This window comes from Macrobrachium rosenbergii, chromosome 43 (genome assembly GCF_040412425.1).
Source record: "Macrobrachium rosenbergii isolate ZJJX-2024 chromosome 43, ASM4041242v1, whole genome shotgun sequence".
Classification (NCBI taxonomy): Eukaryota; Metazoa; Arthropoda; class Malacostraca; order Decapoda; family Palaemonidae; genus Macrobrachium; species Macrobrachium rosenbergii.
The window spans coordinates 25434125-25459404 of record NC_089783.1 but is presented as its reverse complement, the minus strand read 5'-3'; the positions used below and the strand labels follow the sequence as shown (position 1 = coordinate 25459404).

Sequence of the window (25280 nt, the reverse complement as noted above, 5' to 3'; positions counted from 1 at the left end):
AAAAGATTAAATCTTGGTGGCATTGTTAAAGGGAAAGGTAATAAACTAAAACTGAAACACGAAAAAAGAATTCAGCCTGTACATCCTTACGTGAAAAGCAATTCCCTTCGGAGAACCATCGCCAAAGCTAAAGCCTCTAAATAAGCTCTACATCACTCTGAAAGTCGTTTTTAACAAAGCATGTGATGTAGTAAGCAACTCGTGAAAGACGGGGAGCTATAACACTTGGAAAATAATTAACAGCTCACAAGGAGAGAGAATTACTTATCAATCACCCTTTTTTTCAAGTTTCGTAGCCTAGCGTCAAAACAACAATGGTTGTCTGCGCTAAAACATACAATCCGGTTAAACCGAAAGTATTTATAAAATAGTTTCCTTGTCAAAATTACAATAGTAAATTATGTATAAACACTGCTAAAATACATACATTATATCTTCCATTCATACAACCATTTCATAAAACTTGTTGAAACATAGAGACTGTAACAAACAAAGAAATTGGAATATTTGAAAATATAAAAAGCTAACCTTCAACTTAAATGAAAACAGGGCACCGGCGCCCATCTACGGAAAAAAGTGTGGCGAAAATAACGCAACAAAACCTATTTCAGAATATGAGCGTCCTCTACCTTCTTAAGAAAAGACTGAGACGATATTAGCAAGGTCGAAGAGACTTGCATGTTCAAATTGAAATCAGTTAGTGAAAAGCACTAGTGAAATCAAATTCTTGATTGCATCTGAAAACCCTTTTAAATAAGAGCAACTGTATCTCATAATCCCACTGCGCCATCCACTAGCCAACTAAATGACCATATGATGACAGACAGAAAAGCCGTCATGAAATAAACACGGAACCAACTTTGACTTTTCTATGAGAGAGAGAGAGAGAGAGAGAGAGAGAGAGAGAGAGAGAGAGAGAGAGAGAGAGAGAGAGTGATGCACAGCGAAAGAAGATAAATTTGTTGTCTACGAAATAAAAAAAGTGAGAGATCGTTGACTTCTTGTAAAAATACATGACAAACAAACTAAATAAATAAATAAATAAATATATATATATATATATAGTATCTGTGAGAAAGATGATGGATAAAAGCATGAAACTCCTACTTCAAGGTCATCCATTCCCAAGGAATGCAATAACTGACACTATCGCGACATCAGGGAATCATTTCATCTCGGAATTCCCGAAATGTCCCTCAAGGACCATTTATCACTGTAATGGAAATAGAAATAGTTGTGAGTTATTATCATCTCTCACCCCCCGAACCCCACTTAACAACGGAATGACATTAGCATTCGCCATCCCCAGGGTCTTCTGCTTTGTCACTCTACCCTAATACAGAGAGAGAGAGAGAGAGAATATCATTTCAGAAGAGACTTTCAAACTTTCACACATCTCTGAGCAACAAGAATTTGCCTCTGCTCTTCATATTACAGACATCAATCATATATATATATATATATATATATATATATATATATATATATATATATATATATATATATATATATATATACATATATATAAACACACACGGATATATTAGCGACATAGAAATACTTCCCGATCTCATCCATTTAAAATTGGTCTGCTCCCTTAATTCCACCCAGACGTAGGTAACAATGACTCGAAATCATTATTAATGTCTATAAAAAGATAAAAAAAAAAACCACACGAACTTTAATAGCTTTCGGGAGCGGCGCCTCCCTTTTCCAGTTAAAGTTTCATGTTGGGCAAAAGGATGGCTTGTCTATAATTCACTATGTATACATTAGCATACTTAAACGAGATGGGTTCGCAATCTTTCGGCAAAAATTTGCAACGTTCTACAGTAAATGACAAAGGTTCATCTTAGTGGAGTAGGCATAGGAATGGAAAAATTATCAGGTAGGCACGGGAATGGAAAAAATTATCATCGACTTAATAACCCCAATACATTTTTTAATCAAGTAGGCTGCTTTTTGAAAGGGTGCAAACGAAACTTTTTTGAGTTTAATGTGTATTTTTCACCGACACGAAAACGCAAATAATTTCGTTGATTAAAAAATGAAGAGTATATTTTCCAGTCAGTTTCCTTCTGTTAAACTAATCATTTATCAGTGGGTGATTAGATACGTCTTGAGTCCAATCTCAATTACTCAAACTTTAGTTTAAAATGTCACCGCCAAGACAAAAATTCACATGGTTTAGAAAGAAGAAAAATTTTATTTTAGTGCGTTTTACCAATAAAATCTCAAAGAACCACCATATCTGTAAGCATATAGGCAAAAAGAGGATTCAGAGCCGATGAAACGGTTTTTCGGCAATAGCTTTTTATCAAAGCATCGGATAAAGGTGAAAATTGGCAAGTGTATATTTTACAACCCTACCTAATTTTTGCAAGCATTATTTAATACCTAAGTTCAATAGTTCTGGTACTTTTCAGATTAAAAGTGAATTTCCTATGCCAGAGCCATCAAAATCGCAGGTAAGGGTTTTGAACACAATAGTGACGTTAACCTATGACGTCATGAAGCTCCATCCACAGTGAAGAGAAGTTTACATATGGGGAAAACGTCTCTTCACTATGGCTTGCCCACTTGCTGATGACATATTCACTAATTAATATAGTACCCATCCTAGGCTTCAGCGATATCAATGATGGCGAGCTTTCTCAATAATTTTATTATTATTATTATTATTATTATTATTATTATTATTATTATTATTATTATTATTATTATTATTATTATTATTGATTTGTGGAAGTTTCATCGCAACTTCCACAGCAATTGTTGGGACTAAGTTGTTAGCTTGGAATTCTTCCATTTTCTTGACATTCGTATTGTTTCTACTTTACAAATAATTCAATGCATGAAGTTCATCCACATAATGAACCAGTCTATAGTTCATTTCTTAGATCCACATCTATTCAGGGCGGGAGTACAAAAAGACCATCCGTTATGTTTTACCGCATGTTTCGACACTATGGCCTACTTGCAGCAAATCAGGAGCAGTCACTATAAGTTGAATTCAAATGAAGAGCAATGAGACCTCATTTCCCTCAATTGTTAGAGGTGTAAAGGTCAACGCAATTGTTTTATTTCAGTTAATGTAACCCACTGCTATTTTTCTTTGTTTTTTTTTTTATATCATACAGCACCCTAAACAGCGCTCGTATAGCCTACTCGCTGCAAGTAAAAGGCAATGGTAGGAGTCAAGATTTTTAGGGTCAGCTATTATTTAATTACTTAATATCAATCAAATGTAACACGATTCATATTGATATGCATGTTAAGGAAAATACGAGTATACTGGAATCAGTTTGAATGAGGAACATATTATTATAATCATTGTGTCTTAATAAATATGTTTTAGATGTACAAATGAAACGTCCAACATTTTACATCATTTATTTACAAAATGTCTTCATCGTCACTCTCGAGGAAGAGTTCGGGATTGCCTAACAACAGATCCTGCCCACACTTCTTGGGTGGCCAAGTAACTATTACCCACTATAGAAATAATTACATATTCAAGCTATAGTAAATCTTGCCACGGGTCTTCTCGCTTGTATACAAAGTGGCAAGCTGTACCACAAATCCAGCCTTGCAACCAAGGGGACAATTCCATATGAGCTTTTCAGTCGTGAAACATGCCAAGTGCCATTTTTAAAATATAATAAATTAAATTAAAAATACTTTGGCCCAGGATGGCGCTTGGCATGTTTCTCGACTGAGAGGCTCATGTCATGCTGCCCATTATCGAATTTGCTGAAACCTAGACTGTAAGCATATCCATTCACCGCCTACCTGGTGGATGGGCGGAGCCTCATGACGTTATATTACGTTTACGTAACGAATTGTTTTAGGATCCTTGTCTGTGAGTTTCTCGGTTCCGGCATCGGCGACTTCATTTTACTCTATAAATATCAAAACTATCAAACTTAGGTACTAAATAATACTTGCAAAAATTAGGTAGGGTTATAAAATATACACTTGCCAACTTTCACCTTTATCCGAGGCTTTGGTAAAAAGTTGTTGCCGAAAAACCGTGTTTCATCGGCTCTGAATCCCTTAGTAGTTCTCTGAAATCACTTGCTGAGTCCTTTACCCCACCCATCGCCATCGGTTACAAACGGTAGCCATGGCGTGAATGAAAAAAACGAAGGTTCAGACGGTCACAGTGCTCTACCTACCTGAAGGAAGCGGCTAATAACAGAAATTGTAAGGGAAGACATTCGGGAGTAGCTCTTTTAACGGGATATCGACTACACGCGAGGGCAGCTGCCTGCACGCAAGCAAGGGCATATAAGCTTCTACAAACGCACTTGCGCGTAAACTTTCACTGGGCTTGGGTATTGCAATCACACTACGTGTTTCAAGTGCTAAGCAACCCGCCACGGTGGGAAATGGTGAATTCTTATATCTGTTTCCACAATACAAAATCACAATCTGGTAAGAAGCAAAAACTGGGACATCAAAAGAGTTAAACTAAAATCAGCCGTTCGCTTTCCTTTACAAAGCCTACAGTGAATACCTTACTGTAATCCTAATGTAAGTAAGGTGCGAATCATATGCGTTTAAACCTCCCCCGCCCCAACACCCAAAATAAAAGGATAATCATCATAATGATAACAGTTTTCTACTATATGAAACGCTAGAACAGTGCATCTCCAATCGCTGATGAAAGTAAAGGCGACTCCCTCACGAGTTTTTAGAGAAAAACTAGTAATGTACTACAAATCATACTCTCTAAAAGAATGTAATTCTTAGCTAACAACAACAACAGTAATAATAATAATAATAATAATAATAATGCGTGGAAGACACTAATGAAATTAAATATCCCCTAATCACCCCAAAAACCAGTCCATTTTTAACAAAGATCTTTGTATCACGCACATACAGTAGGCATGCTCATTTCCAATATTTACAGTTGCCTATTTTTCTCTCCTTTGCATTGCGTCAGGTATCCTCTCGTCTCGTCAATTCCTTTTCACGTCTTTCTGGCTACTCTACACAGGTATATTGATTCAGGGGTAACTCTGGACCTATGTTGCCGAATGATTAACTGATGGAAGACATCTCTCTCTCTCTCTCTCTCTCTCTCTCTCTCTCTCTCTCTCTCTCTCTCTCTCTCTCCATATAATTTCATATAAATTCTTTTTTATCCCAAAAAAATTAATTAAGTTTGGGTGTGCGTCTCCAGTCCATCACCGTAGTTGAAAGTTATAAAAAACGATTAGTACAGTTCAGTATGGTAGAATCAACTTAGCTAAATTTCCCTTTTTGCTCTCGCTACATATATCATTTTAGCCATTGCTCTCGTGAGATGTTTTACTACTTGCTGAAACCTCTTCCTCAACGCACTTCACACACTCTAAGGTTCAACGTGGAAGTTATGGGCTCAAGAACCTATTTCTTGGGTATGGGAAGCCTTTTGTTCCTTTCACCTTTAAAATGATTAAATCACTGCAATGTTCCGTGGTCCTCAAATCCTGGAAAATGCTCAAGCTTAAGGAACGTTTTTGTCATCACTTTTGGAGAAATATTTCATCTTCCTGAAATACTTCTATCTTTCTTTACAGAGGCCGCGTTGGATTTGGGGTGTTCTGCTAATATCGGTCTCCTTAGCACCAAACAATAAATATAGGATAAAATAAACAAATAGCCTTTCCTTGAGAATCAGGATTCCAGGGTCATGATTTTACGAGAATAATCATCCTCGTACTTTGGATAATTTAGTTAATTTCGAGGTTACCTTGTGAATGTGAAATAAAGATCTTGAACTTTCATCGGAAAAATTAACCGATGTTTTGTGACCTCACCTTAAATCAACAAAATATCCTGAATTAGTTTCTGGAAAACTGACAAAATAAAACACCTTAACCTTACCTTCCTTAAGTAAAAAAAGCAAAATCCTATCTTACCAACACAGGTACGCCGCTATTTCACGAGCGGCATCGAATATAAACTAACTTCTCTTCAGCTCTAAAAATGAAACACATCTCATCAAACAACTCTCCTTAAAGTTTCATAAGAGCGGTTTCCCGGAATGCATCGAGAAACCTGCCCAACACGGGAACAAAAATACAATGAAATAGGAGGCATATTCTAAAGAGGCTTCATAAAAAGTTCTTCAACTACGACATGAAGTTCCACTCTCCGAGATCTGTGTTGCGTAACCCTGCAGCAAAATACTCTTCTCAAAGAGAAGACTAACAGATCGACAATTAGATAGAATGTATAACACCTATCTATCTGTCTATCTAGCTATACTTACACACATTTATATATATATATATATATATATATATATATATATATATATATACACACATATATATATTACATATATACTTATATATATAATATATATATGTGTGTATATATATATATATATATATATATATATATATATATATATATATATATATATATATAGCGTGTTCTTGAAATCAATCGTGATGCATATATGAAGTTGTACCTCAGAAAAATGAAACGAAGGGCATAAATTTATATACTCGAATGTGTATGTATGAGGAATGACGTGGGTGAAATGCCAAACGTACAGAGAGAGCAAGACAAAACCTTTTTCGTGCAGAAATGTGAGAGATAGCGAGAGATGCCATATTCACTAAGGTTAAGTCAGCTGAAACCATGACCCTGGTGTAGTTGTATAAACAATGCGGTGGGACAAGCGACAAAAATGCCTGATGGTTATTTCTGGTTAAAGTTATTTAAATTATGACCTTTGCGCATGCATTAAGACTACCGCGGAAATCTTCATAATTTCAATTAGCCTATTTAAACAATACAGAGTATACGAATATAAATGTGGTCTACTGATGTGGAAACATGTCGAAGTGACATTAATCGCTGACAGAAAATAGAGCCACGTAATACATCCCAAGCAACGCCCGCTCTGGATGTCATTTATTACTATGTTTACCTATTCATAACACATAGGAACAGTTTCACACAAAGTATCGAATTCCGTATCTTACGTGCCTCGCAGGACTTTAGAAGAGCTGCTTTATCATTCCAGGCTGAGATGACATTTAAATATCAATATCAGATCAAGCATTCGGGTTGCATGCTTCAATTTGAAAGAGGAAAAATGACAGTGACGAAACCTAATATCAACTAAACGATTTTATTTTAGGGTCTTTAAAGCTATTAAACATATACCGTCACGATATATACACGGCATGGACATTAATACCAATGGTGAAAATGCGTGTGGCAAAGCAATACAAGCTACTTGGCCGAAGAGGCTTATTAAAAACCAGATCTGATATGACATGAAATAATCATGCCCAACTAAGCGCTAATGGCTCAGAGAGTTTACGCTTTAGATCAAAATGATATAGTTTGATTGCAAAAGAAACCCTTTCAGGTACAACCCAGGAAAATAAATGATGGATAATTCTTAGAGGGGCGCTTTTTGGCGTACAATCAACACAGTCTCCTTTTCTCAAACCGGATGACTGCATTACTTACCTGTTCATAAGAACAGGCAACCCTCTGGCTGATGCGTTTGACACTAAGCAGGGTAATGCGAGTCTCACGACGTATTATTCCAGTTTTTAAACTGAACTGACTAGTTTAACTTTTCGGTCCTTTGAAATTAAGAATCTTTCACTGGTCCTTGATGCTTGTGGGGGTGCATATTCGAATGGTATTATTCTTTTTTGTGTTTCTGGGAAGACTGCAGATTACTGAAACCTTGTTAGGCCTTTTACTTCCTCTAAATAATCAAGTTTGGACATTTTTTCGGCCTGTTCAAGCAAATCTTCGGCTCCCCAACGCTACGAAAACGCCGCCGCCCCACTTTATTACATTTCTAAAAGTTATCCAGAGAAGATCTTTTTGCACATGTTGGAGAACTGGTATCTTTTTGCACATGTTGGAGAACTGGTATCATTTTGCACATGTTGGAGAATTGGTAATGTTACTCCTTTTGCTAATTATTGGAGTGATAACTCAAGCCCAGCCAAATGCTCCTCTATTTCTATAAAAAATCCAGTATTATGACTGGTCCTGACTTAGCGCTGCTTTTGACCGTCTTAATCATGAGGGCTTAGGTCAAGCTCATAGTGATGGGAGTTGGGGGAAGCCTTTCTTGGTACCAATGTTGAATTTTTACCTAAAAGGTTACAGGTTATTGTTAACAATTACTGTAAACACTGAAAATGCACTCTCTGGAACTCCTCTGAATTTGGCATATGGCCTGATAAATGGTTCCTGACTTTCTTATCAGATATTTAGCTGACATTAGTGCACGGTGCAAATTATTGGGGATGAAACTGAACGCTAACCAAATTCAGCACTACACGGTTCTCTATCCCAGATATGACCTAATTACAGGAATGATCATCTTAGTTATGGAATTGAACTGACGGAACTTCTGAAATTCAGACGAGTACAAATGTTTTTCCACGGAGAATACTCACATGAGTCCCATTTCATAGTTTATTAGTTTTATTTTACTCGTTTTACTCTTTTATTTCTCTTGCGTATTTTATTCTTGATTTCTACACATCTTTTTCCCTACTTGGTTACTTTCCTTGCTGGAGCCCTTGAGCTGCAGTTGGATTAATGATAAATTTAAAGGATATAATCAGAAATGTCCTTATTCAAAAATAAAAACCGTTAAGATATAAAAAGAGTAAAACATCAGAGAAATCTATTACCAGGTAACTACGCATGTTGAAAAAAAAGGCTCTATTATAATGTCAATCACACAACAACAACAACAACAAATGTCATGTTTTTAACAGCACAACCAATATAAGAAATAAGCGACGTACTAAATTCCCTGCCTTGGAAAGACAAAAGACTAAGCATGTGATTCCCGTACGTTTATGCTTTAAAGGCAGCTAATCAATACTTCCAATATCTACTTCAATGTCCTTGCAAACCCTCCTCATCAAACGTTTCCTTTCATCAACACACGTTTCCTATCACTTCCACCGTGTGAGAATTCCATCCCTCATCCATATGCCAATAAGTAAAACAACAACCCATTGCTTGGATAGCCATTAATGGATGGTTATATGAGCGCCACTCCATCCACAAAGACGAAAACTCGATAGAGGGTTGAATTCCATCAAGAATTCGAATGAAGAAGATAAAGGGCTTGCTAGAAATGCAGTGGAGTCTTCATTTCTTTTACAGAGAAACAAAACTTCATGGATTTTCGGTTGAAGTGAAAAGTGGATCCAGTGGGAGAGAAGAATAATTCCTATATGTTGATTACTTACATTATTCAAATACATTAAAAAAGCCAATATCAATCCAATATTTTCTCTTTCACATCTCTTGACACCAAGAGTTCTTTATCAACATCCTCTGCAATTTCCACAAGATTGTAAAGCAGTCGATTCTTACTACGAAAAATGCAGGAAATCTATGAAAGCCAGCAACAGACAGCTACAGTCTGACTACGAAAGGTTGAGACTCGAAGGCGATTAGCATTGCTGCCATACTTTCTTAATCTCATTCAAACTTCCCATAGAAAGGCTGATAATTTGGTGGATTTCGCATTTTTTTGAGCGGCGCTGCCATTTCCTCGGGTATGGAGGATTAAATGAAGTGGCTATCGGTCACAGTAAGAGGGGTATTGTCGATCACCTCCCTCCAATCGTCATTACAAAAGCAAAACATTACACCTGAACTTGCTGTACTGTACATTTTTTAATATTGCTCAATGCAAAATATAAGCAATGGTAAGTATGTTTATACATATGTATATATACATATACTTATATATACACCTTGCTTGTATACATAAACATAAATGTATATGGATGCATACACATGCATAAACGAAGTCATTTGCAAGTAAAAACAAACAGTTGGAAAGTACGCTCAAATACGTCCATTCTCAGAATTAACCTTAACCTCGAGGCTAATCCTGAGTGTACCTTTTCGGATTAGGCTTAAATACCTCCTTCGGCACGATGGGAAACGTGTCAACGCCGCTAATTATAGGAAAGTCTCAACTCTTCGTAGCTAGACTATATCTATGCAATCCTATGCGCTGATTGAAAAAAAATTACTGAACAAAATTCACGAAACGTAAGAGATGCTTTAATATATGTGCCTAAATGTTACCTGTAAAATTGTTCTGTCATACGAAAGTGAAATTACAATCTTCACAGACAAAGGTACTATAGCACACACACACTACGGAATTTGAGAGTGCGTGGAACGATATGAGCCTATGCAGCTTAAAGAATAAAGACAAAATGATGTGACATTTCTTCGAACTTCCAAACTAAAAATCATTTATGTCTTCCACATTTGAGAATCTGAGCATCCTGTACATGATTCCTACACTTCTAGTTTGGCATCAATGACCATTGGTATTGTAACGCCATGTAACCATAATTAATCAATCTAGAAACAGCAGCCAAGTGGCCATACTAATGAATCAATTTAAAATGTCCAAACGTTTAGTGATAATGATCTGATCGCTGTCCATTAACCATTCAAACAACCAACGCGAGCAAGCTACAGAATATCCGATTCCAAAGACTCAGAAAGCACAACTAATACCAAGAGACAGCCACAAAGCGACAGCTTCCACAAATGGCTTTTAATACGATCTCCAATCACAGAAATTATACTTTTGTCTAGCTATAGTGAAAAGCTTCAACCGTTCACACAAAATGAAAAGGGAAAATAAGGTTTAAAGTGGAATGGTTATGAGAGGTGTGAATCTGAGGTTAAACATTAGGATGGAAAGCGTAGTATCTCTTGAAAATTAAAAATGTTCCTGAGGTAAGTAGGGATCAGATGCTCAGTAAAAACTGGACCACCAAATCATTTTCCCATATTCAAAATTATTTAAAAATATGTGATAAACTGCATTCTCATCTTTAAAAATGTCCTAGAGTATGTTGAAAATCCAGCAGACTCATCATTACCTCACACTAGAGCTACGTACGCATACAAACATACAAATCTGGTTATGACCCCATAATCTCCTTTACTTCGAGAAATGGGAGTCTGAAAACCTATGTCAACCAAAAGTATCCATTAAATTTACTTAACAAAGTCAAGCGAATTCACCCAAGTTGCAATATAGTTATAGTCAAACTATAGAGAGAGAGAGAGAGAGAGAGAGAGAGAGAGAGAGAGAGAGAGAGAGAGAGAGAGAGAGAGAGAATTTCAAATGGCTATAAATGTTGTAAGCAAAACATCCAGATGCGTCTGTAAAGACGGTGAACGTAAACGCCATCGTCAATAACCAACCGATATGACAGTGCGAGAGAAACGATACTGCTGCTGCATAATTATCTAAACAAAATATGATCCACCTACTACATTACCAAAGCCACTTGCATTTAATTTTTTTTTAATGCAACAATGTATGAAGAAAAATGCACATGCCTCAGACGTATAGTCAAAGGTTGAACAATAAAATCTAGCACTTTTACTCCAAAATTATCCTCCAGTCCAAAAACATGGACAAATTGGATAAAAAGAGCACCATTGGGTTAGCTTAATTGAGCCCCAGAAAGTTCAAGAACTGTCCCTGACTATTATGCCAGTGAATGAGGGCAGCTGCTATGATGACAGCTTTGAATGGCCAATTTTGCAACAGTAACGGCAGCCCTCAGCGTCATCAGACCCTCCTGTCTCCCTTCCCTCCATCGACTTGACTCACTGAAGAGCCAACCCCCTACCCTGACCCCCTTCTCTTTTTGGAACGAACCTCGACCATTCTGAATAAAGACCGTTATTGTTATGATGGTATAATTGCTCAACTGTCTCAGTACCAGTATAACTCTCTCTACAACATTTTGTAGTTTTGTAGTTCCTCGCTGGTCGGGTGGGTATCGTCCTCAGCTAGCACTCTGCTGGTCCCGCGTTCGATTCTCCGGCCGGCCAATGAAGAATTAGAGGAATTTATTTCTGGTGATAGAAATTCATTTCTCGTTATAATGTGGTTCGGATTCCACAGTAAGCTGTAGGTCCCGTTGCTAGGTAACCAACTGGTTCTTAGCCATGTAAAATAAATCTAATCCTTCGGGCCAGCCCTAGGAGAGCTGTTAATCAGCTCAGTGGTCTGGTTAAACTAAGGTATACTTAACTTTTGTAGTTTTGTACACGAGCATCTGGTGAAAACAACCACGAAAATGAGAAAAGTGCCCTTATAATGATTCCCATTTATATCTAAGAAAAATGACATTTTGTCAATATCATATCGCATAAAGAAACGGTAACACAAAAGTTTCGAAGACGGAATAATATAATACACACAAACAAATGTTAGGTGTGTGGTTACTGTAAACATATTTGTATGAACATCTATATATGGTATCCAAGTATGAATATCTGTATGCTATGTCTTCGTATACTAAGTGGATAAACATGCTCATTGTCACTGAGTCTGCATAAAACAAATGAAGTAATGAATTTTATAGTGAATAAAAAATAAATCAAAATAAATATATATACTAAGCATGATAAGATATCTGTCACAAATGACCCAATAAAACTAAAAAAGTAAGTCCCCAAATTTCAGAATAATAATAATAATAATAATAATAATAATAATATAATAATAATAATAATAATAATAATAATAATAATAATAATAATAATAATAATAATAATAATAATGACTGGTTCCCTCCAGAGATATCAAAGGTGAAACAAGGCAGTATTTGACAAGAAAATTAAAGCTTAATTGCAAGGCTGGGTCGGAGCACGTCGGTGGCCGTGTCACAAAAGTGACAGTTTTAGGCACAAAACAGAGGATACCTCCTGGTGTAATTGCAATGTCTGATCACGTGTGCCAGGTGATTTATTGACAGCTGCGTGAAGGTTAAACGGCGGCCTTCAGCATTTGACATGAGCTACACGTCTGACAGTAAAGGCGCGTATAAAGGATGGGTTGCCTTCAACAAAATGCAATAGGAATAATTCATAGAGAACCATTGCCACTACTACTGCTGCAAATTTCATTCAAATTTTGAATGGCGGTATGGATATTTACGAGAGAGAGAGAGAGAGAGAGAGAGAGAGAGAGAGAGAGAGAGAGAGAGAGAGAGAGAGAATGGGGGAGGGAATATTGGATGAACAGTAGTCACATGGACAGGGTGAAGGATTGAGGATTACCCCGCCGAGGCTCTTCTTTTTTTTTAACTATGATAAACTAACAATCATTTTAACGGAGTATTAATCACTCACATTTGTTATTCTTATTTTTACAGTATATCATCTTCATCTCTCCCATACGTTTCGACTCAGAGAGAGAGAGAGAGAGAGAGAGAGAGAGAGAGAGAGAGAGAGAGAGAGAGAGAGAGAGAGAGAGAGAGAGACTGCGTACACAGTCGAAAATGCTATTAGTGTCATTGACACATCTGTACACCATCCCCCTATGCAATCAACTAAAGTACGTGGGAGGGGTACATAGCGGCATCGAGGATATGATGATGATGGTATGTAGGCCATGCGTGCGGGTCACTTAGGGTCGACCCGGCACTTCTTGGTCATACGCACTCTCAAGATACCCAAGTTTCATCTTCCACTAGCTACGCATACCCTGTGGCACAGACTCACGCCTGTTGCAAGCGCTCTCTCTCTCTCTCCATACAACATTTTAAATGTAAGCTCCTATATCTTACATTGTAAGTATTCGTTTATTCATTCGCTCTAAATATGGATAATACTATGAATTTTCGTGTGCCTCGAGTCTGGTAAGATATAATAAAATTTTAATAGTTTAAAACTAACAATCAATATACAACAAACACCTCCCACTTTTGGATATGCATCGTCAAAGTGGGCGCCTTGTAGACCAATACTACTCAAGGTTTTGCAACACTGATGTTTTTCCCGCTGACTTTGCGTAAAACTACCTGAAACTATCCGTAGATGAACGAGAAAAAACGTTAATGTACAGTCTTCTAGTCTAAGTGTATGGTAAATACTAGGGTGTTGCAAGTGAATACATTATGTCATCTATGTAGTTTACTCATTTCATAGATTTTATAATGAGAAAAAATTGGTTAGAGACGGAACAGGTGTAGAGTGAAGTAACGATATAAACGTGAGACTTAGAATTGGTACATGATGCGTTAAAAAACAAATCACATTCTTTACAAGGATTGCTTCATAACATGCATCATATATCTAGAGATATGGGGCTTCGGATCATTCTAGAAAAGCGGAATTAAAGAGCGCACAGTAGGCGCATTTGAGTGAAATAACGCTGGATGGAGACAGGTTTTGTGAGGTTGAGTTTTTAAAATATTCTGGATCAATGATAGGTTCTTCCGAGATGGAATTTAGTTAACGACTAACAAAGGTAAATCAAACAATGAACAGGCAGAATATGATTTAAAATTACATAAGAAAGTAAGATTATACATTGGTCTATTAGTATTAGTAGTGTTGTACAAACATGAATCACGGCATGCCTATATCTAAAAGGAGTAGTTGATATGAGAATGAAGCATCAAGAAGAATACCAGGAGTAAGATGTCAAGATAGAGTGAGAAATGATCACACACGGAAAATTACAGGTCATTCTGCAGATGAGGTAAAGATAAAGGGAGACAAAATTGCTTGGACTTGTCTGTTGCACCAACCCGAAAACAGTACGTGATGGAGCCGGCTGTGTTCCTCTAGAGTCTAGACAACAGAAGGGTCGGACGACCCAGCTCCATGTGACTAAGAAATGAGATGGGAGGCTACAGATGAGTGGAGATTTGTGGAACTGAAGGTACAGGACAGACCTGGCTGGCGAAATTTCACAGAGGTCTTTTACGTGGCATGTCGCATTGTGTTATTCGCCTTACTAATTCTTATTTGTTGTTATGGATTTTACTTTGTTATTTGTGTGTGTTTTTTTATTTCTCTTTCACAGGTTATTCTTTACCTCTCAATCTCTGTCTCCTTATCCGTACGAGGTTTTTCAAACTGAGGTCCAACTAAGATTAACATTTTTGCTTGGCTTTTGATTAATTATATATATATTATATATATATATATATATATATATATATATATATATATATATATATATATATATATATATATATATTTCTGACGACCTAAGACTATTACTAGTGTCAACCCTTTAGCAGATTACGGAATGCACGTGTGTTAGTGCCTGTTTGTTTTCTTGGTATTGAAGTCCGTGATTGCATCTGAGCTTGAAAGACATCAAAGCAACGGCAGACCAATCAATCTTTTATTGTCATTTGTTGCTCAGGCACAGTGGCTCTCACATGGGATAATTTGCCGTGTTTTGCTCCTACTGAAACTACTGATGACATTTTCTTTTAAAATTTAGTATGCTTGTGTTAATACTTAGCCTTTAATTTGTTCAATTAAAGGAGGCAGTGCAAGACCAGACAGAAAACTTTTAATATTCTTTTTAATTAACAGCAAATGCCTTAAGCCATGTTGATTGTAATACGGTGTGCGTGCTTCTCCAATAAAGAGAAAACACGGTGGTTAATACATAACGAGAATAACTACCAGCATATATTATTCGAAAAACAAAGTCAGTGCGCTTTCACTCATTCTTTGAAAACAGTAGGCAAAGCGCCAAGATGCACAAGGAAATGGAAAACCACTGACAGATATCGGGGTGAACAAGGCGACGTGCAAGAGGAGCCTTGGTCGTCTGTTCAATCAGTCTCGGATGTCATTATTGTCATTTTACTATATACGGTTGCAAAATCGACTCTACCTCCTTACTAGATCAGGAAAGATTATAAAACAAAAAAAAAATTCTCTACTATTTTCATTTAATGAAAATCGTATAACAAAACCATAAAATCTATAATGGCACACGACAACAACAACAGCAATAACCTCCAAAAGTAACAAATGTATTTTATTATTACTATTATTTTTACCATTATTGTATGCCGTACCGAAAACGCTTCTGTCTCGGTACCAAAGATCAGAAAAGGGTGAGGGTGTCCGCTATAACGCTCACCCCGCAAATGTTCCCTGGATAAAGGTAAGCGGATTAGCGACACCTACCCAGGACGCTTAACCCCTACACTTGAGGCCTAACCCAACCATACATCCTTCAGCATTCGAACCTAAGAGAAGAGTATCTAAAAATAGTCTCATTAAAAACTACGAACACTTAACCTACAAGACATGCGCACTTACTAATATCCATAAATTATTCAAAATACTTGTTCAGTTCGTTTCAGACATCTATAAAAGCATCAGTCACGTTCTACTAACTACCTCTTGGAAAGTTTACTACAGTCACTTTTGAATCCGGACGGGAAAAATGTGAAGAAACTCTCGCCAACAAGCAAAAACTGCAAACTACTTCACTCCTAATAAAATATATTTAAATCTGGCATAACTATGTTTGTAAGAAGTGAAATATGTTTATAGCCTTCTTCGCGGTGTAATGGTTTACGGTACTTCATCGTTTCCGATCCCTTATCTCTTTCTAACCTGGAATGATTAGTACTACCGGAGCAATTCTCTTTTCCTGTTGTTGTTTTTATTACGCAATAATAGTACTTTTATCACCTCTTTCATCTTACAGCATCTTTTATATATATATATATATATATATATATATATATATATATATTATATATATATATATATATATATATATGCACATATGTATGTGTGGGTGGAAGTATACATGGCATATGGGATTATGATCACTATGACACGTCTTTGTATATGCGCATGTGTCAATGATCATAGCCTTCGTCTTGTTTTTTCTCTGAACCACACTTTGTCGAAAAAAATATATATATATATATATATATATATATATGATACATATGTATATACAACCCACCATAAGTCCCATTCCGTAATTAGCCTCAAACATCCACCTCAACATGCCTAGGGGTTGAAGGCATTCCCGCTGCATTTGAAGCCGAGCGTTGACGCGAATGTCATTCATCAGCATTAAGTGCTGTTAACCTGCATCGGGAGAATTCTGAGCGTGCCTCGCCTCTTATGTGACAGCTGCTAGCTCCTAATGGAGGAAATACAGACATGGACTGACTTAAAGAGAAGGAAAAGAGGTCTTAAAATTCCATGATATTTCTGTTAATCGAAGAATTGGTTTCTACTGAATTTTTTTCCCAGAGTTCATATCCATCAACAACCAAACAACTTATTATTCAAATCTGGAGATATGGCAAATGAAGTAAAATAGCCATGACAAAAAAATATATAAAAGAGTAAATATTCAGTCACTACTCTTGTCTGTTCTTTGGACCATGGGCTATGCAATATTACTTTGTATGCTGTATGTGAAGTCACTATTAATGCCATGATAAGATTCTGATTTCAATTTAACGTAGAATGCTGCTTTTTTATGGTAGGTTAATAAAAGCCAAAAAATTAAAAATGACAGGTCGGACATTGCCGAAAATAACTCGTAACAGCGCCATAACTGACCTCATACGTAATCACTGGTCAAGAGTATTAATACAGATATTAGAACTGAACTTCGTGCTTATCCCTTCCAAGTACTTTAACGTTAATTCTGATTATAGCCTTATAATTTATAAGATACTATCTTGTTTAAAATTCTTATTCAATCATACTGAAATCCAAAACCCTTTAGCGTTCTTTCTAAATATAAAGCAGAATTATTTCCAAAAAGTATTTTGCGACGAGTGAAACAGTAAATATCAATAGTTTCAATCACTTCACCAAAAAAAAGTAATCATATGCCCAATAAAATCTCGATTTTATTTCCAAATTGAAAACGAAAGCCACACACACACAAGTTATTATTATTATTATTTTTATTATTATTATTATTATTATTATTATTATTATTATTATTAGTAGTAGTAGTAGTAGTAGTAGTAGTAGTAGTAGTAGTAGTAGTTCCTCACAGGATGGGTGGGTATCGTTCTCGGCTAGCACTCTGCTGGGCCCGCGTTCGATTCTCCGACCGGCCAATGAAGAATTGGAGAAATTTATTTCTAGTGGTAGAAATTCATTTCTCGTTATAATGTGGTTCGGATTCCACAATAAGCTGTAGGTCCCGTTGCTAGGTAACCAACTGGTTCTTAGCCACGTAAAATAAATCTAATCCCTCGGGCCAGCCCTACGAGAGCTGTTAATCAGCTCAGTGGTCTGGTTAAACTAAGGTATACTTAACTTGGTGGTAGTAGTACTGCACAGTAAACATTTTTTTAATATTTCTTGCACATCTGGAATAGATTTTGTACAATTATTTCTATGTAGGCCACGGCCAACTATTACGCACTCTGGCAATGCTTTCCATTTTACAATTAGAATTTTGTAAGACCTTCAAACCAGGGCTAACCTTTAAACTTGTTGCATTAGGATAAAATTCTTACTTACGTGTGAGATATAGTGAATTCGGTTATAAAACTAAAAGTCTGGATGACAACAAGTGTCAAAATACGCATGGGTACTTACGTCCTTTCTCTTTGAAATGCAAAATCAATAAAAGATTTTTTTCAAATAGGCCTACTACAAATCCAATTCTGAAGCATATTCTTAAAAGGAAAAGAAAACAGCCATTATACTTGCACGCTAAAGCAACTACACTGCGGCCACGTTTGACAGAAATGTAAACGTTTTGGTAGATCACCGTCGTCTAATTTCATTCACAAAAATCAATACCTAAAACCTCGGACTTTGAGGGAATTGGTGCGAAACAGCGTTAAAGCCTTTTCCACCATTCAATTTGGAATTGTTTATTGGCGTGTTACGGTAAATTTCATCGATAAATTATTTTTCTTTGCAGTCGTATTTGAAATGGAAGGATAAATGTAAATATGCAAATTCTCTGTAGTCCTTTAAATATTAATAAAAACCGCATGTAGTCTCAAAACATACAGAATTTCAGACTGAACCCCAAATTTCATAATAAGCATTCATTATTCAAAAAACAAGAAAATACATAAACGAAATAACCCAGTGGCTAAAACCGCCACAAATGTCCAGTAATTAAAAAACAAAAACACACAATAATAAGTTTAATCTTACGACAGCGGTAGTGAGCATGGAAAGGGGTGTCTCAGCATCCCAGGCATAAAAATGACTGACTTCAAGTTTTATTGATGTTTGAGTTAAAGCAGAAGTTATTATCCGAGAGCAAAAGTTTTAATTACGTTGCGTTGTTGGGGAAACGGTCTAAAAGCTTCCTCAACTTTAAGCACCGCGAACAAGTTAAAGGATTAGGTTGTTTGCCCCTGTCACACTGTATCACAGATCATCCTGGAGTTGCACACTAAGCTGAGGCTCAAAATCTTTCCCAACATTTTTCTCATAAAATAGTCTTAATAATAATAATAAAATAATCCACTCCATAAAGTTATATCGCAGGACCTACCTAACATTTTGGACCAGTTGACAACCTATTTTATGAACGAATTCAGGAACAGAAGCAAATTCTAAACGCTAGCATTAACACCAAATGATAAGCAACCCAGTGGGTTCACCCCGAACAGGTCCCCCAATCCTTTCAAGTTCAGGTAATCCAAACAGAAAGTATCAAGCCACTTACCACTTGGCAGATAACTAATGGAATTGGACGTTGAGTCGACAGAGTTGTCCCATCCCTTTTGGTTGGTGTTATACTGAATATTGTAATTTAGTCATCTCATGCCTCACTTGGCATTAATGAGTAAAGAATCTACTAGGTTCAATCTAATTACCAACTCAACGCCTAAGCTAATTTAGGGAAATTATTCTGTGAACTACACAGGAAATGAGCCACATAGCACACGATAATTCGATGACTACACATCCATCTGACGGAAACAAATAAGTGCACAATGATTTCTTATGGCTGATATAATGTATGAATACACATGCAGGGTGTATAAAAAATACAAAGAAAGAAAATTTATTTCCCTGCTTCACTTCCCATAACAAGAAGCTGACTTTCATCCGTTAGTGCTTGAGAGATCGAACGACTGCGCGTTTGCTTTCTATACACCTTTTCCTTTTTTCTTTTTATTTTACGGCCAGCTGCGACAAGAACACATTACCGGCAGGAGGGCTGCAGTGAAATGTCCCGATAAAATAAGCGAAACTGCCGTTTTCCAAATCCCTCGTTACCTTACGAACATTTCATCCACTAGCAGAACTACTGGATCCCAAGCAGAGGCCGAGGGGATACTGCAGTTTTTTGCGAAGTTCGAGAAATCATCGAAAGCCTACGCGTGAATAAAATTTCCTTTCTCCAGCTGCATGCGAAAACTATAAAAGCACGACTTGCTTCAATACTGGCCATTGCGAGAGCAATAAGATTCGTGAACTTACAGAAAAATCAAGCGGTGTAAACTGTTACCTTTAGCACTCCATACTGAACATGAAACAAGAATTAAAGATGCCTTGAAATGTGGTAGTAATGAGAGAGAGAGAGAGAGAGAGAGAGAGAGAGAGAGAGAGAGAGAGAGAGAGAGAGAGAGAGAGAGAGAGAAAATCCAATTTTCATTAAGCGTTACAACAACCTGCCAACTGTAGTAGGCGCACAACAACTCGAGAAAATTAAAAATTGTTCGTCAACACTGGACTCTTCATTAAAGGTAGGCCGATTAAGCGAGGGCTCTTAACACAACCTTATGAACTCTATATACATGAAATGATCTTCTGAAAATTAGCATCTTATTGACTGTCAAAAACGACGGGAATAAAAATTATTCTAAATCAAAGATATACAAATAATTACACATGAATATGTAAAAAAAAAAAAAAAAAAGCTTAAGATACCCAAGGGAACCTTCAACTTTAGTAAGACCGTGAAGTAACTTGACAACCTTGCTAACCAGCGTCTCTCCAGACCTCCACTGGTTTATATCTTCTGGGCTGATCCCGTCTGACTACTGTTCATCCCACATGTGACTCTTATTTTCTTTTTGTTCGACTCATTTAATTTCCCTTTAGCATCATGCATGCGGGCGAGAACACCACAAGCTTCAATAAATGCCCTTATACGAACAGACGGCAGCTTATCCACATGGGCGTGGTTGCTGCTGGTTGCTATCACAACACATACACGCACACATACATACATAAACACGTACACATCACACAGGGCAAAGACAAAAATGGTTACATGGAAGCTGGAATCCAAAACTCTGTTTTGCCTGAGCGAAGAGGCTACAAACTGACTTCTTTTACTCGAGAAAATCAAACAACTGCTATCCCCCCGCCCCCACAACAAAAAATTAAAAATAATTTATTTCCTTACGGTTATAACGTATACCAAAGTAGTTTCCTGCTAGTTCATTGTTATTGTTAAGACAGAGAGAGAGAGAGAGAGAGAGAGAGAGAGAGAGAGAGAGAGAGAGAGAGAGAGAGAGAGAGAGAGACTATACCCATAACCTGCAAGTATACACACAGATTTACATACATATGCATGTGTGCGCACGCGCACGTCATAAATAATAAGGAGCGTATTAGTTGTATGATACAAGGAACTCTAACGAACATCTTTAATTGCCAACCAAACGCAATCGTAGGCGACATAACGAGGTAACGTGGATGAGGACGCGTTGGCGCAATGGCAATCACTTCAGGAATGGCAACGAAATGGGTGTGTCCCCTGGCCAGTCATCCATTAGACTCTGAGATACAAATATCTGAAGGATTATATTTACGGGCAACTACTCCTGTCCTTTGCAAGCCTTTTCTCGGGTGCTCACAAGAACTCAACAAGGCGTCCTTAAATTAGAGTAATGAGCTTCGAGACCTTTAAATCTACAGACAGGTATATGACACGGTACTGGAAATAAGAGAGAGAGAGAGAGAGAGAGAGAGAGAGAGAGAGAGAGAGAGAGAGAGAGAGAGAGAGAGAGAGAGAAACTATTTGTGCAAGAAATTCATCTCCACTAGGAAAACTTCGAGCGAATGCAAATCTATATTCTCACGTCATGTAACTTAATGTATAAACCTTCACTCCGTATACAGTACAATGAAGGACAATGGAAAGCAATAAACGAGCGCTTAAGCACCTACATATATGATGTAGTAAAGCGCCGCCTATACTAAATTGGGAAACACGATTGTACTCAAAAAGCATGATGCTAAGGAACGTACAGGTCAGCAGTTTCCCACCCAAAAGGAAAGGAAACAAGGGCGAATTTGGGATGTTCAAGGTACTCCAAATTTGATTGTTCCAAAGGATTTGTTTTGATTTTATGACATGTAGGTTGCCAAGCCAAGCACTAGGGCACTCCGACCATCCAGCGCTTCAGACAGTGGAAAGAGGGAATTGGAGTGTTTGGAGAGCGAGATAAAGAGATCCAGAAAATAAAAGTGGAACTGGGAGAAAACCTCACAGCTGCACCAAGAAGTAATAGAGATGATGAAGAGAGGACGCCGCATACACCTTTGAGTAATACTTGCAGTACACTATGTGAGGCCCACTGACGACACTACCCCACTAAGGGGTCCATAGAATTGTGGCATGAAATAAAGAGAGACAGCATCATAGTATACTCTGACAACAATAAAGTAAATTTACTCTTAAATCTTATACCTAAAAATATCAACTTACCTCAGGGGACTACCAGAGTGGTTCAATTTATTAAACTTTACCTACGTACTTCCCTTATCTCAGTCGATGATAATGGATCTACTTTACCACACGTGATATCGAAACAGAATTAGTGCCCCTCAAGAGGTAATGTGATAGGTTTAGTCACTGTCAGGAGGTATTCAGAGAGTTCATGTTATGTCAGATAATGCTAAAAACCTAAAATCGGATCATATTTAATTTTCATATGCCGCAGATATCATCTAAGCTTATTATATCCATGCGATCATTTTCTATCACACTTAATCAGGATGACGTGGTCGCTTTTTCAAAATCCTTCATCTCAGGTAATATTTTGACTAGCTTCATCTCAAATTATATTTATGCGACCTAAATATCATGGTAACCTTCCACAGTCTACTTAACTCATACAGTTAATATAACTTGGATAATAATTTTCGGTTTAATTCATTCAGTGTTCTACGGTTATACAAAGGCATCCTCAATTACGATATTCAGGTATAATTTACCTCTGGTTATAATCTTCCTTTATCTCAGGAGTTACAAAATTATATTATACAGCGGACATGTCAGCTCAGGTGGTATCTAGACATTTATATAGATTCGGGATATTTCCTGTGATACTGGTGATAGTATGGGAGGTGCAAAAAGCCAAGATGTGTGAAACGGCACAAACAGAGCGCATACCATAAGCTGTAACACTGTTTCACGGAGCCAGAGTAATATAGCAGAAGCAATCCATCGCAGATGTTTTACTCTGTTTCTTAACTCATCCATTTTTTTCTGCATTTGGATATGTCGTTGCATTAGACGTCAACAAAATATATATTTTTTTAACATTAAGATGTACTTAAGAAAAACTCCACACATTTTAGGAAACTTGTCTGTGAATCTGCTCATACCTTGATATAAAGGTTTAAAAATATATCCACACGTTAGACGATAAAATGATTCAACATGACTGAATGCTTCACGATTCACTTTGGGCTTATATGAGGACAAAACTCTTTTAATTATGAACTCCGCATATTTTTGCTTATTCCTTCCTTTCATTGCCGCCATAGTGTGAACAAAGATAAAACACACCTCAGATAACATTAAAAGTGACTAAACCGAGGCACGTCATCCATAACTCCTGCCTTGTACTCTGGTTGTACTGTACTGCCCGACGTTCTCAACAAATTACGGAGATGAAACTATACTAGAGAAAACGCAGAAAGTAACTATTTATTGTATCACTCCTGTAACAAAATTCTTCCACCCATCACTCATTATTATTCATGCTATACAATTCTTTGCCGTCATCAACTGTAGGTTCAGTTCCTCCAGGCTTCAATATTTTGAAATTTCCACAATCCTCTCATTTTCTCCAATAAAAGAGGGGGATAGCGTAGTCCTTCTACTGAAAAGATTTTGTTGATGATATTATACCAGTCATTCAATTTTCTGATGAATATTAGAGAGGAGAGCGTCAAATGACGAGAAAGTTTTTATACCACACCATTTTAGACAGTTAAGGAAAAATAACGCTGGCTGCCAAAAAACCAAGTGCAAATCATGATATAGCCTATGTACAGGAACTTTTTAATCTCTCTCTCTCTCTCTCTAAATAAATAAATAAATAAACAAATAGTTGATCCATACAACCAAGCTGAGTCCGAATAATTGGTAGATCCTTTCATCCTCGCTTTAAATCCGTGGGCTGGAGTCCCAGCTCAGCGTCAGCACCGGAGAGGAGCAATCCATTCATGTGAAAGAGGAATGAATCGCACAGAAGCTCAGGTAAACTACCTCCCGGTGACGTCCATCAGCATTAAGAAAGTCCTTTGTGATGGTCAAAATACCCAACCCTGGACTCTTCTTGCTACCTGCTCCCTGCCTTCTGAAGGTCATTCTCACACAGTTATTTAGGTTTTTCCGTCTCGAAAAGATCCGTGGAAATACAGAAACGTCATTTCTATCCTATCGTTAAAAAAGAAACTGATGTCAAAACTTTAAAGATGAAAACAATGAATGTTGCAGTAAAATACATCAACTTTGCCAGAGACAATAGACAAACAACATATCTATGAGATGCCCACAAATTAAATAATTGGCTTCGCAATAAAATTCTAAAGGAACAGTGAATAAATATTCAATGACGGGCTCAATCACCCATCGTCTATCGCTTATCAAGAAAAGTCAGAGGAAAATTTCGAATAAGTTTTGAACTACCATTTGCGGGTGACGAAAACGTAGTCAAACAGGCTTCATGTTTGCATATTTCCTCTGAAAAATTCCGCTCATAAATTATATGATGGCCAAATAAGGAACATAAATAGCGTATTATTTAATAAATAAAACTCTGACAAGACATACTTTAGAGGGGAAAACCCAGGTATCATTTCAACTCTCCTTTGCCATGAATATCCTTCATGAATAGCCCCTAAGGTAAAATAGAATGCAAATTTTCTTTGAGAAAATGAACCGAAAAAATTTTTTCATATCATAAATTTACAATATATGCTTTACTTTCTAAAAAACAAACAGCAAGCTTCATGGGTTCTTTACAGTATAATCAATCTGCAGGAAATACAAAATCTTAACCCTGCACTGAAACCAGAGTATGCACGTAATACCATCTTTGACGAAAGAATCTTTGTAATTACCTCAACAGACCACAAAAAAAAACTCACACACATTCTACAATAATCACCTTGGCTATGAAAAAGCCTGTGGAATAATTCCTTACTGAGATACTTCTCAACAATCTTGTTGGATGACAAATTTTAGACACTAACGT

General features: G+C 37.0%; 2 protein-coding genes across 7 annotated transcripts in view; one reads left to right on the top strand and one right to left on the bottom strand.

Moving 5' to 3' along the window:
• LOC136828668 (FERM domain-containing protein 4A-like) overlaps positions 1–25280 on the bottom strand; it is a 730015-nt gene that overhangs the window by 635565 nt on the left and 69170 nt on the right. The window lies entirely within an intron of this gene.
• The window catches only part of ATPsynCF6 (ATP synthase, coupling factor 6), a 147810-nt gene continuing 140802 nt past the window's right edge, over positions 18273–25280 (top strand). Inside the window, exon 1 of the mRNA XM_067086769.1 lies at positions 18273–18278. The gene's annotated coding sequence lies outside the window, so the exon portion shown is untranslated. The remainder of the gene's footprint in view (positions 18279–25280) is intronic.